General features: G+C 41.9%; 1 long non-coding RNA gene across 2 annotated transcripts; it reads right to left on the reverse strand.

Moving 5' to 3' along the window:
• Window positions 1-335: 335 nt before the first annotated feature.
• On the reverse strand, window positions 336-10,702 carry LOC135624052 (uncharacterized). Of its 2 annotated transcripts, XR_010491578.1 has the most exons (3): window positions 8,626-10,603; window positions 2,623-6,572; window positions 336-569 (listed from the first exon to the last, which is right to left on the reverse strand). It is a non-coding gene; the product is annotated as an uncharacterized LOC135624052 (long non-coding RNA). The 2 variants fall into 2 exon arrangements; XR_010491577.1 differs by lacking the exon at window positions 336-569 and having other exon boundaries at window positions 1,958-6,572; window positions 8,626-10,702.
• Window positions 10,703-10,959: the final 257 nt, after the last annotated feature.

The following is a 10,959-nucleotide window of genomic DNA, read 5'->3' on the forward strand; positions in this document are numbered from 1 at the left end:
TTTCCGACAAACCTCCATACTTCCGACGAACTCTTGAACTCCCAACGAAATCTCGATCTTAACTCTGGCACTGTGTTTTGCTTTATTGTCACGCCCCTCAAAATATCTATGATTTTTAAAATTTTCGTCACAGACCAATCCAGGATCCAAACTAACGTTTGAGGACACTGAAAACATTCTATTCATATTCACATCCATAAAACCTGTGCAGTTTATAATCATATATCACATCACTCGATAATTCACATTTATGGCAACCCAAGCCAACTTGACAAACATGAACAACATTTATAAATCCACAAGCTAAATAAATTATACAATCAGAACTCCAACTATTCACCACAAGTTCATATCGTCATAAATTAGACTTAACATTCCGAAATTCCAAATAAGAGAGATCTTCTAACACTTTTACACAGTATATCCATTTCGATCATCAGAACAATTCATTACATACAAAATATGCTTATAAAACAATAACATAACAACCAACAGGACTTGCCCATAATTCTGAATAGCTATCCACTGCCTCAGCCCAAATCAAACATCTCGAAGAGTGACAAGCTGACCTGAAAGGTTTATATAACAACGGAGTGAGCCAAAAACGGCTCAGCAAGTGACAAAACATATTTAGAACAAAAGGAACGGTTTGAAACAAGTAAGGTATCATAATGCAAGGCAGAATACCAGAATTCTCAACGATACCATCTCAATAGATACCAAATCATACGTATCATGTCATTCATAACATATTTGATCCATAACGAATGGAGCATAGAGTAATTGGAACATATCAATGGCAGATAGGACATTTCAGAACAAATCAGCTCATAGCAAATGGAGCACAGAGTAATTTGGAGCATATCAATGGTAGATAGGACATTTCAGAACATATCAATTCATAGCAAATGGAGCACAGAGTAATTGGAGCATATCAATGGCAAATAAGACATATAAGAACATATCAGTTCATAGCAAATGGAGCACAGCGTAATTGGAGCATATCAGAAGCAAAGGAAACATATCAAGCTTATCAATGGCATATAAAATGTTCCGAAGCATATCAACGGCATATGGAACATTTCGAAACAAAATCATCAGGGAATGAAGCCTTTCAGAGCATATCGGTACACATATCGTACAAGAGCTCAAACGTCGTCCTTGACGTTGCAATCATATCAATCTTATCCAGAGTATGAACAGAAACAAACTCACCAAAACTCTGGATGTCATATCAAACACATAGAGGGTGTAGTGGGATCTCGGTCAGAATGTGATTCATCCATTTCTGAATGACCACCTGACAAAAGTCTCCCACGTCTGGGAGCTCCATCCACCCACGTCTAGGTGAAGTCAAAGGGGGCCGGCAGAGCATCGCAGGCTCTAATCACATACCCACGTAGCGGGCAACAAGCGCATACAGAATATCCCTCATAGCGGGACCCCACATAGCGGGCAAATAGCGCATACCCTTTACCATTTCTGGCAAAGGTCCAGACAATCCCACACACCAGAGTACAAAAGGGCAGTTTCAACAACAAGTAGCATATGTCGGAAGCACACGCGGAACAACGAAGCGTACATGTGCCTTTACGAGTCAATCCGAAGTAAGCAATAATATTTCACAAGCATATTCAGATTTGAAAGGAATTGAAAGCAAGGGCACATATGGAATCCAAGCAATCACATATAACTCAATTCAATAAGAAGATTTGATGAATTCAATGTCCAAAGGAATGAAACTGGAATAGGCACATATCGAAAGCAAATGCGGAACAATAGGATATATATGTGCCTATATGAGTCAATACGATATAGCATAAACGTTACACAACAGTTTTCAAGAATGCAATAACTTTAAGGACAAGAACATACAAGAATTTAAAGCAGTAATATAAAGCTCAATTGAATAAGAAAGCTAAAGGATATCAATTTCCAAAGGAATGAAACCAGAATATGAGAAATCGACCAAAGCTCGATTTCTGGCAGAATACAGAAGGCACATTGAACAAATGATTCAAACTATCAAACGTGCTCCAATTTACTCAGAAATAATCATTGGATAATACTTTCAGATAAGACATGCTTCATATGAATTGAACTGTCCAACAGAGAGAGTTACAAATAATTTGGTAAGCAAGTGTCGTAGAATAAAATCTCTGTTGGCAAAATTCCTAATTTCAGATTCAACAGATAGCTGGACAGGTGTTTGGATTCCAAATCTTTCAATCCATATATCAAGGAAAGGTCTACGAGTCTATTTTCCAATGAAATCAGTTTTGAACAAATCAGAGTTCCCAACAAAGACTTATAAGCAGCTCGGTATCAAAAGGTCAGAATATCAGAAGTTGCACAGATTCGAATCGTTACGTCTAAACAGGAGATATATCAAATGCAAGGCTAGAACAATTCAAAGTTCCTCATATTCAAAGCAAATGTAGAGATAAAATTGTAGTGAGGAACGATCAGGATACTTGCAATAGGAAAGATTAGAACAATTACAGGCGAAACGATCGGGAAACTTGCAATAAGAAAAGTTAGAGCAATTATAGGAGGAACGATCAGGGAACTTGAAATAAGAAATATCAGAGCAATTATAGGAGAAACGATCAGGGAACTTGCCTTTCAAATATTTTGATCTGAATATCCAAGGAAGGTGCCAGTCCAATCTGAGTATGCTGCCACAGCCGCCGCCGCCGCCATCGAGGCACAGTCACCTGCTCTCTCTTACTCTCATTCCTTCTTTTTCTTTCCCAAACGCAGCTGCCACAGCCGCCGCCGCTGCCACAATCGCAACTGCGGTCACAACCGCAGCCCCCTTCCACTGCACTATTTTCTTCTTCCCTTCTCTTGTTCCTACTCTTTCTCTTTCCCAAAAGCAGCTACTGCAGCCACCACCGCTGCCGCAGCTACCGCAGCCAACGTCGCAGCCGCAGCCGGAGTCGCAGCCACGGCCGCAGCCACCACACTCGCAGCCTCTTCTTCCTCCCCTGCTCTATTTCCTCCTCTTCCAGCTGCAGCTGCCACTGCCGCAGCTGCCACTGCCGCAGCTGCCACCCCTTCTCCTCTTCCTCTCTTCTTCCTCTCCTTCCCTTTCTCTTCTTCTTCCTTTCCTTCTCTTCTTTCCCAGCCACAGCTGCAGCTGCCATCGCCGCAGCCACAGCCCCTTCTCCTCTTCCTCTCTTCTTCCTCTCCTTCCCTTTCTCTTCTTCTTCCTTTCCTTTTTCTCTTCCTCTTTCCCTGCCACAGCTGCAGCTGCCACAACCGCAGCCGCAGCTACTTCTTTCCCTTCTCCTCTTCCTTCTCCTTCCTTTCTTCTTCTTCTCTCCCCGCTGCAACTGCTGCAGTCGCGACCGCAGCCACGGCCGCAACCTCTCCCTCCTCCCCTGCTCATCTTCCTCTTCTTCTTCTCTTCCAGCTGCAGCTGCCATCGCCGCAGCTGCAGCCCCCTTCTTCTCCCCGACGAACAGCACCTCCTTTCCTTTGTTTCCTCCTGCAGGAAACAGAGGTGCCGCCTCTTCACCCGCTTCTACTTCTTCTCTTCTTCCTCACCATCTCTTCCTCTCCTTCTCTTCCAGCTGCAGCTGCCACCGCCGCAGCCGCAGCTCCTCCTTTCCCTTCTCTTCTTCCTCTCCTTCCTTTCTTCTTCTTCTCTTCTTCTCCTTCCTCCCCTTCTTCTCCCCGACGTCACACACACCTCTCCTCTGTTTCCTCTGCAGGAAACAAAGGTATCACAACCTCTTCTCCTGCTTCCTCTTCCTCTTCTGTTCCTTCTTCTTCTTCTTCTCCTCTTCGAACGCCCCACCTCTCCTCTGTTTCCACCTGCAGGAAACAGAGGTGCTGCAGCCCTAGCTGCTGCCACCTCTCGCTCCTCTCCCTCTTCCCTCTCTTTTCCCTCTTCTTCTCCTTCTTTTCTTCTCCTCTTCCCTTTTCCTCCCCAACCCCACACACCTCCTCGCTGCAGCCTTGCCGCAGCTATCATCCTCTCTTCTTCTTCTTCTTCTTCTTCTTCTTCTTCTTCTTCTTCTTCTTCTTCTGCTTCTTCTTCCTCTTCTTCTCTTCTCCCTCTTCTTCCTCTCTTCTTCTCCCCACGCCCCACAGCTTCTCGCTGCAGCCCTCGCTGCAGCCACCTCCTCTTCTTCTTCTTCTTCTCTTCTCCCTCTTCTTCCTCTCTTCTTCCTCCTCTCTTCTTTTCCCTCTTCTTCTTCTTTTCTTCAACCACTCTCCTTCTTCTCCTCACGCCCCACCGCTCTCTCTGTTTCTGGAAAGAAACAGAGTGCGTGGGAGGCGGTGGGATAATACCGAATTTTCGGTTTTTCCTTTTCTTTTTTTTTTTCTTTTTGCAACTTAGCAGTTTAGTCCTTGTAATTTCTATATTTACATATAGGTCCCCCAATTTACATATAAATCCTTATTAATACATTTTTAAAAGTGGGGGATATTACACTCTCCCCCCCTTAAAAGAAAATTTAGTCCTCTAAATTGGTCATAGCTCAATCGATGAAAAGATGAGGATTATGATTTCTTTATTTCCTCCTCCTACTCTTAACTAATTTCATCAATTCAATACAATTACATAATTTTCCAAGAGTGACCGAAATATTCTCCTTCTTGATTCTCAATAGATGGTAAACCCGACCTTCAATCAATCTTTCAAAAATACTTGCGCACCTGTAATTAATCAAGCAAATGTTACTTCAGAAAATACTCGTTTTTGATGATCACCTGATTCAACTATCCATAATCAATACAAAGCCTCCATGTTCCATCCATCTTTTTAACTAACACCAGAGCACCCCATGATAAAATATTAAGCCAAATAAAATCCTCATTTAATAATCCTTGTAGTTGTTTTTCTAATTCCACTTACTCAAATGATATCATTCTGCAGAGAGGCTTAGATATAGGGATTGTCCCAAGGACCAAATCAAAAGCAAAATCACATTTGGAGGTAATCCAGGCAAGTCATCCTGGGATACATTAGGCAAGGAGATAAATAATGTCCAATACTCTCAAAATAAAAGATCGGCTGATCAAATATGCAAAAAGTGATCATTTGTTATATACCAATCCATACTGGTATGATAAGAAGATAGCCAATGCATACCAAGTATAATATCATAACTCCAAATCTCTAGGAGAACTAAATCAGCAAAAGTTCAAGTTCTCCAACAAAAATCAGACAAGAGGACCAGATTCAAGTTCGTTATCAAAGAATCTCCAATGATTGTACTTACATATATCACATAATACAGTGGTCTAGGTTGAATACCCAAGTGATAGGCAATATGTTACGAATCAAATCGTAGATAGAACCCATGTTCAAACAAATATTTGCATTCTTTCATAAACATACATAATACCTTCGACCACTAATTCAGAAGTCTTAGAATCATATTCAGTGATAGCATACACTCTGACATGGGCTGATGATTTAGGAGGCAGTGACTCTTTCTTCTTGTTCAAAGGGCAAACTTTTATTTTATGATCAAACTTTCCATAAGCAAAATAGGCTCTAGTCACGCACAAACATAAACTTGTTTCATAATTTAACTTGCAATTCACACCTGATTGAGTCTTTTGTGGTGACTTCCCATTTCAAATCCAAATGTCTTGACTCTCTTGTTGTTACTTACTGATTCATTTCCAATCATATTTTTATTGGTAAACTTGTTCTTGTCATTCTTGCCATTGATCTTCAAAAATTCTTTTCATTGTTGCCGTCAATAATAAGTCTTTACTTCCAATATAACGTGGCAAAAGAAATCTTTCGAGTATCAGAACAATTTTGTATATCAAATATCTTCTCCATTCGCATCATCCATTTTTCTACCACCAATGAAATTAGGTTCATCATGCTTCTGCTGCGCCACTCTGATTCAATATCCCCAATCAATCCTTTCATTCCCCTTAATTAATCAGAAACAAATGATATAGGAGGACCAAATGTCCTCATCATCCCAGATTCCTAAAATGCAACAAAGAAAATATTTCCACCAATCACTATAATTCACTAGAGCTCAATATATTTTGCACGTCAACATATCAAATATTTCAGTGATCCTCAAACCATGCTCTGATACCACCTCTGTCACGCCCCTCAAAATATCCATGATTTTTAAAATTTTCGTCATAGACCAATCCAGGATCCAAACTAACGTTTGAGGACACTGAAAACATTCTATTCATATTCACATCCATAAAACCTGTGCAGTTTATAATCATATATCACATCACTCGATAATTCACATTTATGGCAACCCAAGCCAACTTGACAAACATGAACAACATTTATAAATCCACAAGCTAAATAAATTATACAATCAGAACTCCAACTATTCACCACAAGTTCATATCGTCATAAATTAGACTTAACATTCCGAAATTCCAAATAAGAGAGATCTTCTAACACTTTTACACAATATATCCATTTCGATCATCAGAACAATTCATTACATACAAAATATGCTTATACAACAATAGCATAACAACCAACAGGACTTGCCCATAATTCTGAATAGCTATCCACTGCCTCAGCCCAAATCAAACATCTCGAAGAGTGACAAGCTGACCTGAAAGGTTTATATAACAACGGAGTGAGCCAAAAACGGCTCAGCAAGTGACAAAGCATATTCAGAACAAAAGGAACGGTTTGAAACAAGTAAGGTATCATAATGCTAGGCAGAATACCAGAATTCTCAACGATACCATCTCAATAGATACCAAATCATATGTATCATGTCATTCATAACATATTTGATCCATAACGAATGGAGCATAGAGTAATTGGAACATATCAATGGCAGATAGGACATTTCAGAACAAATCAGCTCATAGCAAATTGAGCACAGAGTAATTTGGAGCATATCAATGGTAGATAGGACATTTCAGAACATATCAGTTCATAGCAAATGGAGCACAGAGTAATTGGAGCATATCAATGGCAAATAGGACATATAAGAACATATCAGTTCATAGCAAATGGAGCACAGCGTAATTGGAGCATATCAGAAGCAAAGGAAACATATCAAGCTTATCAATGGCATATAAAATGTTCCGAAGCATATCAACGGCATATGGAACATTTCGAAACAAAATCATCAGGGAATGAAGCCTTTCAGAGCATATCGGTACACATATCGTACAAGAGCTCAAACGTCGTCCTTGACGTTGCAATCATATCAATCTTATCCAGAGTATGAACAGAAACAAACTCACCAAAACTCTGGATGTCATATCAAACACATAGAGGGTGTAGTGGGATCTCAGTCAGAATGTGATTCATCCATTTCTGAATGACCACCTGACAAAAGTCTCCCACGTCTGGGAGCTCCATCCACCCACGTCTAGGTGAAGTCAAAGGGGGCCGGCAGAGCATCGCAGGCTCTAATCACATACCCACGTAGCGGGCAACAAGCGCAAACAGAATATCCCTCATAGCGGGACCCCACATAGCGGGCAAATAGCGCATACCCTTTACCATTTCTGGCAAAGGTCCAGACAATCCCACACACCAGAGTACAAAAGGGCAGTTTCAACAACAAGTAGCATATGTCGGAAGCACACGCGGAACAACGAAGCGTACATGTGCCTTTACGAGTCAATCCGAAGTAAGCAATAATATTTCACAAGCATATTCAGATTTGAAAGGAATTGAAAGCAAGGGCACATATGGAATCCAAGCAATCACATATAACTCAATTCAATAAGAAGATTTGATGAATTCAATGTCCAAAGGAATGAAACTGGAATAGGCACATATCGAAAGCAAATGCGGAACAATAGGATATATATGTGCCTATATGAGTCAATACGATATAGCATAAACGTTACACAACAGTTTTCAAGAATGCAATAACTTTAAGGACAAGAACATACAAGAATTCAAAGCAGTAATATAAAGCTCAATTGAATAAGAAAGCTAAAGGATATCAATTTCCAAAGGAATGAAACCAGAATATGAGAAATCGACCAAAGCTCGATTTCTGGCAGAATACAGAAGGCACATTGAACAAATGATTCAAACTATCAAACGTGCTCCAATTTACTCAGAAATAATCATTGGATAATACTTTCAGATAAGACATGCTTCATATGAATTGAACTGTCCAACAGAGAGAGTTACAAATAATTTGGTAAGCAAGTGTCGTAGAACAAAATCTCTGTTGGCAGAATTCCTAATGTCAGATTCAACAGATAGCTGGACAGGTGTTTGGATTCCAAATCTTTCAATCCATATATCAAGGAAAGGTCTACGAGTCTATTTTCCAATGAAATCAGTTTTGAACAAATCAGAGTTTCCAACAAAGACTTATAGGCAGCTCGGTATCAAAAGGTCAGAATATCAGAAGTTGCACAGATTCGAATCGTTACGTCTAAACTGGAGATATATCAATTGCAAGGCTAGAACAATTCAAAGTTCCTCATATTCAAAGCAAATGCAGAGATAAAATTGCAGTGAGGAACGATCAGGATACTTGCAATAGGAAAGATTAGAACAATTACAGGCGGAACGATCGGGAAACTTGCAATAAGAAAAGTTAGAGCAATTATAGGAGGAACGATCAGGGAACTTGAAATAAGAAATATCAGAGCAATTATAGGAGAAACGATCAGGGAACTTGCCTTTCAAATATTTTGATCTGAATATCCAAGGAAGGTGCCAGTCCAATCTTTCTACTTTTCCTCCGTGTCCTCTCTCTGTTTCGTTTTGTGCTCCCGTTTTCTTCCTTTCTTCGTAACTACATCACGTGTCGAACATCGAGGCACAGTCACCTGCTCTCTCTTACTCTCATTCCTTCTTTTTCTTTCCCAAACGCAGCTGCCACAGCCGCCGCCGCTGCCGCTGCCACAATCGCAACTGCGGTCACAACCGCAGCCCCCTTCCACTGCACTATTTCCTTCTTCCCTTCTCTTGTTCCTACTCTTTCTCTTTCCCAAAAGCAGCTACTGCAGCTACTGCAGCCACCACCGCTGCCGCAGCTACCGCAGCCAACGTCGCAGCCGCAGCCGGAGTCGCAGCCACGGCTGCAGCCACCACGGCCGCAGCCACCACACTCGCAGCCTCTTCTTCCTCCCCTGCTCTATTTCCTCCTCCTCTTCCAGCTGCAGCTGCCACTGCCGCAGCTGCCACCCCGTCTCCTCTTCCTCTCTTCTTCCTCTCCTTCCCTTTCTCTTCTTCTTCCTTTCCTTCTCTTCTTTCCCAGCCACAGCTGCAGCTGCCATCGCCGCAGCCGCAGCCCCTTCTCCTCTTCCTCTCTTCTTCCTCTCTTCTTCCTCTCCTTCCCTTTCTCTTCTTCTTCCTTTCCTTTTTCTCTTCCTCTTTCCCTACCACAGCTGCAGCTGCCACAACCGCAGCCGCAGCTACTTCTTTCCCTTCTCCTCTTCCTTCTCCTTCCTTTCTTCTTCTTCTCTCCCTGCTGCAACTGCTGCAGTCGCGGCCGCAGCCACGGCCGCAACCTCTCCCTCCTCCCCTGCTCATCTTCCTCTTCTTCTTCTCTTCCAGCTGCAGCTGCCATCGCCGCAGCTGCCGCCCCCTTCTTCTCCCCGACGAACAGCACCTCCTTTCCTCTGTTTCCTCCTGCAGGAAACAGAGGTGCCGCCTCTTCACCCGCTTCTACTTCTTCTCTTCTTCCTCACCATCTCTTCCTCTCCTTCTCTTCCAGCTGCAGCTGCCACCGCCGCAGCCGCAGCTCCTCCTTTCCCTTCTCTTCTTCCTCTCCTTCCTTTCTTCTTCTTCTCTTCTTCTCCTTCCTCCCCTTCTTCTCCCCGACGTCACACACACCCTCTCCTCTGTTTCCTCTGCAGGAAACAGAGGTATCACAACCTCTTCTCTTGCTTCCTCTTCCTCTTCTCTTCCTTCTTCTTCTTCTTCTCCTCTTCGAACGCCCCACCTCTCCTCTGTTTCCACCTGCAGGAAACAGAGGTGCTGCAGCCCTAGCTGCTGCCACCTCTCGCTCCTCTCCCTCTTCCCTCTCTTTTCCCTCTTCTTCTCCTTCTTTTCTTCTCCTCTTCCCTTTTCCTCCCCAACCCCACACACCTCCTCGCTGCAGCCTTGCCGCAGCTATCATCCTCTCTTCTTCTTCTTCTTCTTCTTCTTCTTCTTCTTTTGCTTCTTCTTCTTCTTCTTCTCTTCTCCCTCTTCTTCCTCTCTTCTTCTCCCCACGCCCCACAGCTTCTCGCTGCAGCCCTCGCTGCAGCCACCTCCTCTTCTTCTTCTTCTTCATCTTCTTCTCTTCTCCCTCTTCTTCCTCTCTTCTTCCTCCTCTCTTCTTTTCCCTCTTCTTCTTCTTTTCTTCAACCACTCTCCTTCTTCTCCTCACGCCCCACCGCTCTCTCTGTTTCTGGAAAGAAACAGAGTGCGTGGGAGGCGGTGGGATAATACCGAATTTTCGGTTTTTCCTTTTTTTTTTTTTTTTTTTTGCAACTTAGCAGTTTAGTCCTTGTAATTTCTATATTTACATATAGGTCCCCCAATTTACATATAAATCCTTATTAATACATTTTTAAAAGTGGGGGATATTACATTTATGCCTTGATCACTATCGTAGTTAATCCTGCACGCTTTTCTCAACATATAAATTTGATCAAATAATTTATCAATTGATTTCATTATCAAAATCCGAGATTCAACATTCCTCCCTTCCTCTTATTCCTCTTCTATTTTAATTTTATGACAAAAGGAAGAAAGAAACTTGCACATGTCAAGAAGAACCAAAAAGTGCTTGTATGTCTAAAGCAAAAATGCTAGCTTGCCCATTTCAAGAAGCAAAAGTAGTTATCATGTAAAGTTTTTGCTTAACTTCTCTTTTTGTGTAAAACTTACTTGAATAGTTTAAAATACTTGTATAAATTGTTGAAAGATTCTCTTTTTTGTTAATGACAAAGTGGGAGAAACGATGAATGTTTGGAATCTGCCAAAATAATGTTGAATGTGGTATCATGCGTGAAGTGATAAAT

Source organism: Musa acuminata, chromosome BXJ1-3, assembly GCF_036884655.1.
Source record: "Musa acuminata AAA Group cultivar baxijiao chromosome BXJ1-3, Cavendish_Baxijiao_AAA, whole genome shotgun sequence".
Lineage (NCBI taxonomy): Eukaryota > Viridiplantae > Streptophyta > Magnoliopsida > Zingiberales > Musaceae > Musa > Musa acuminata.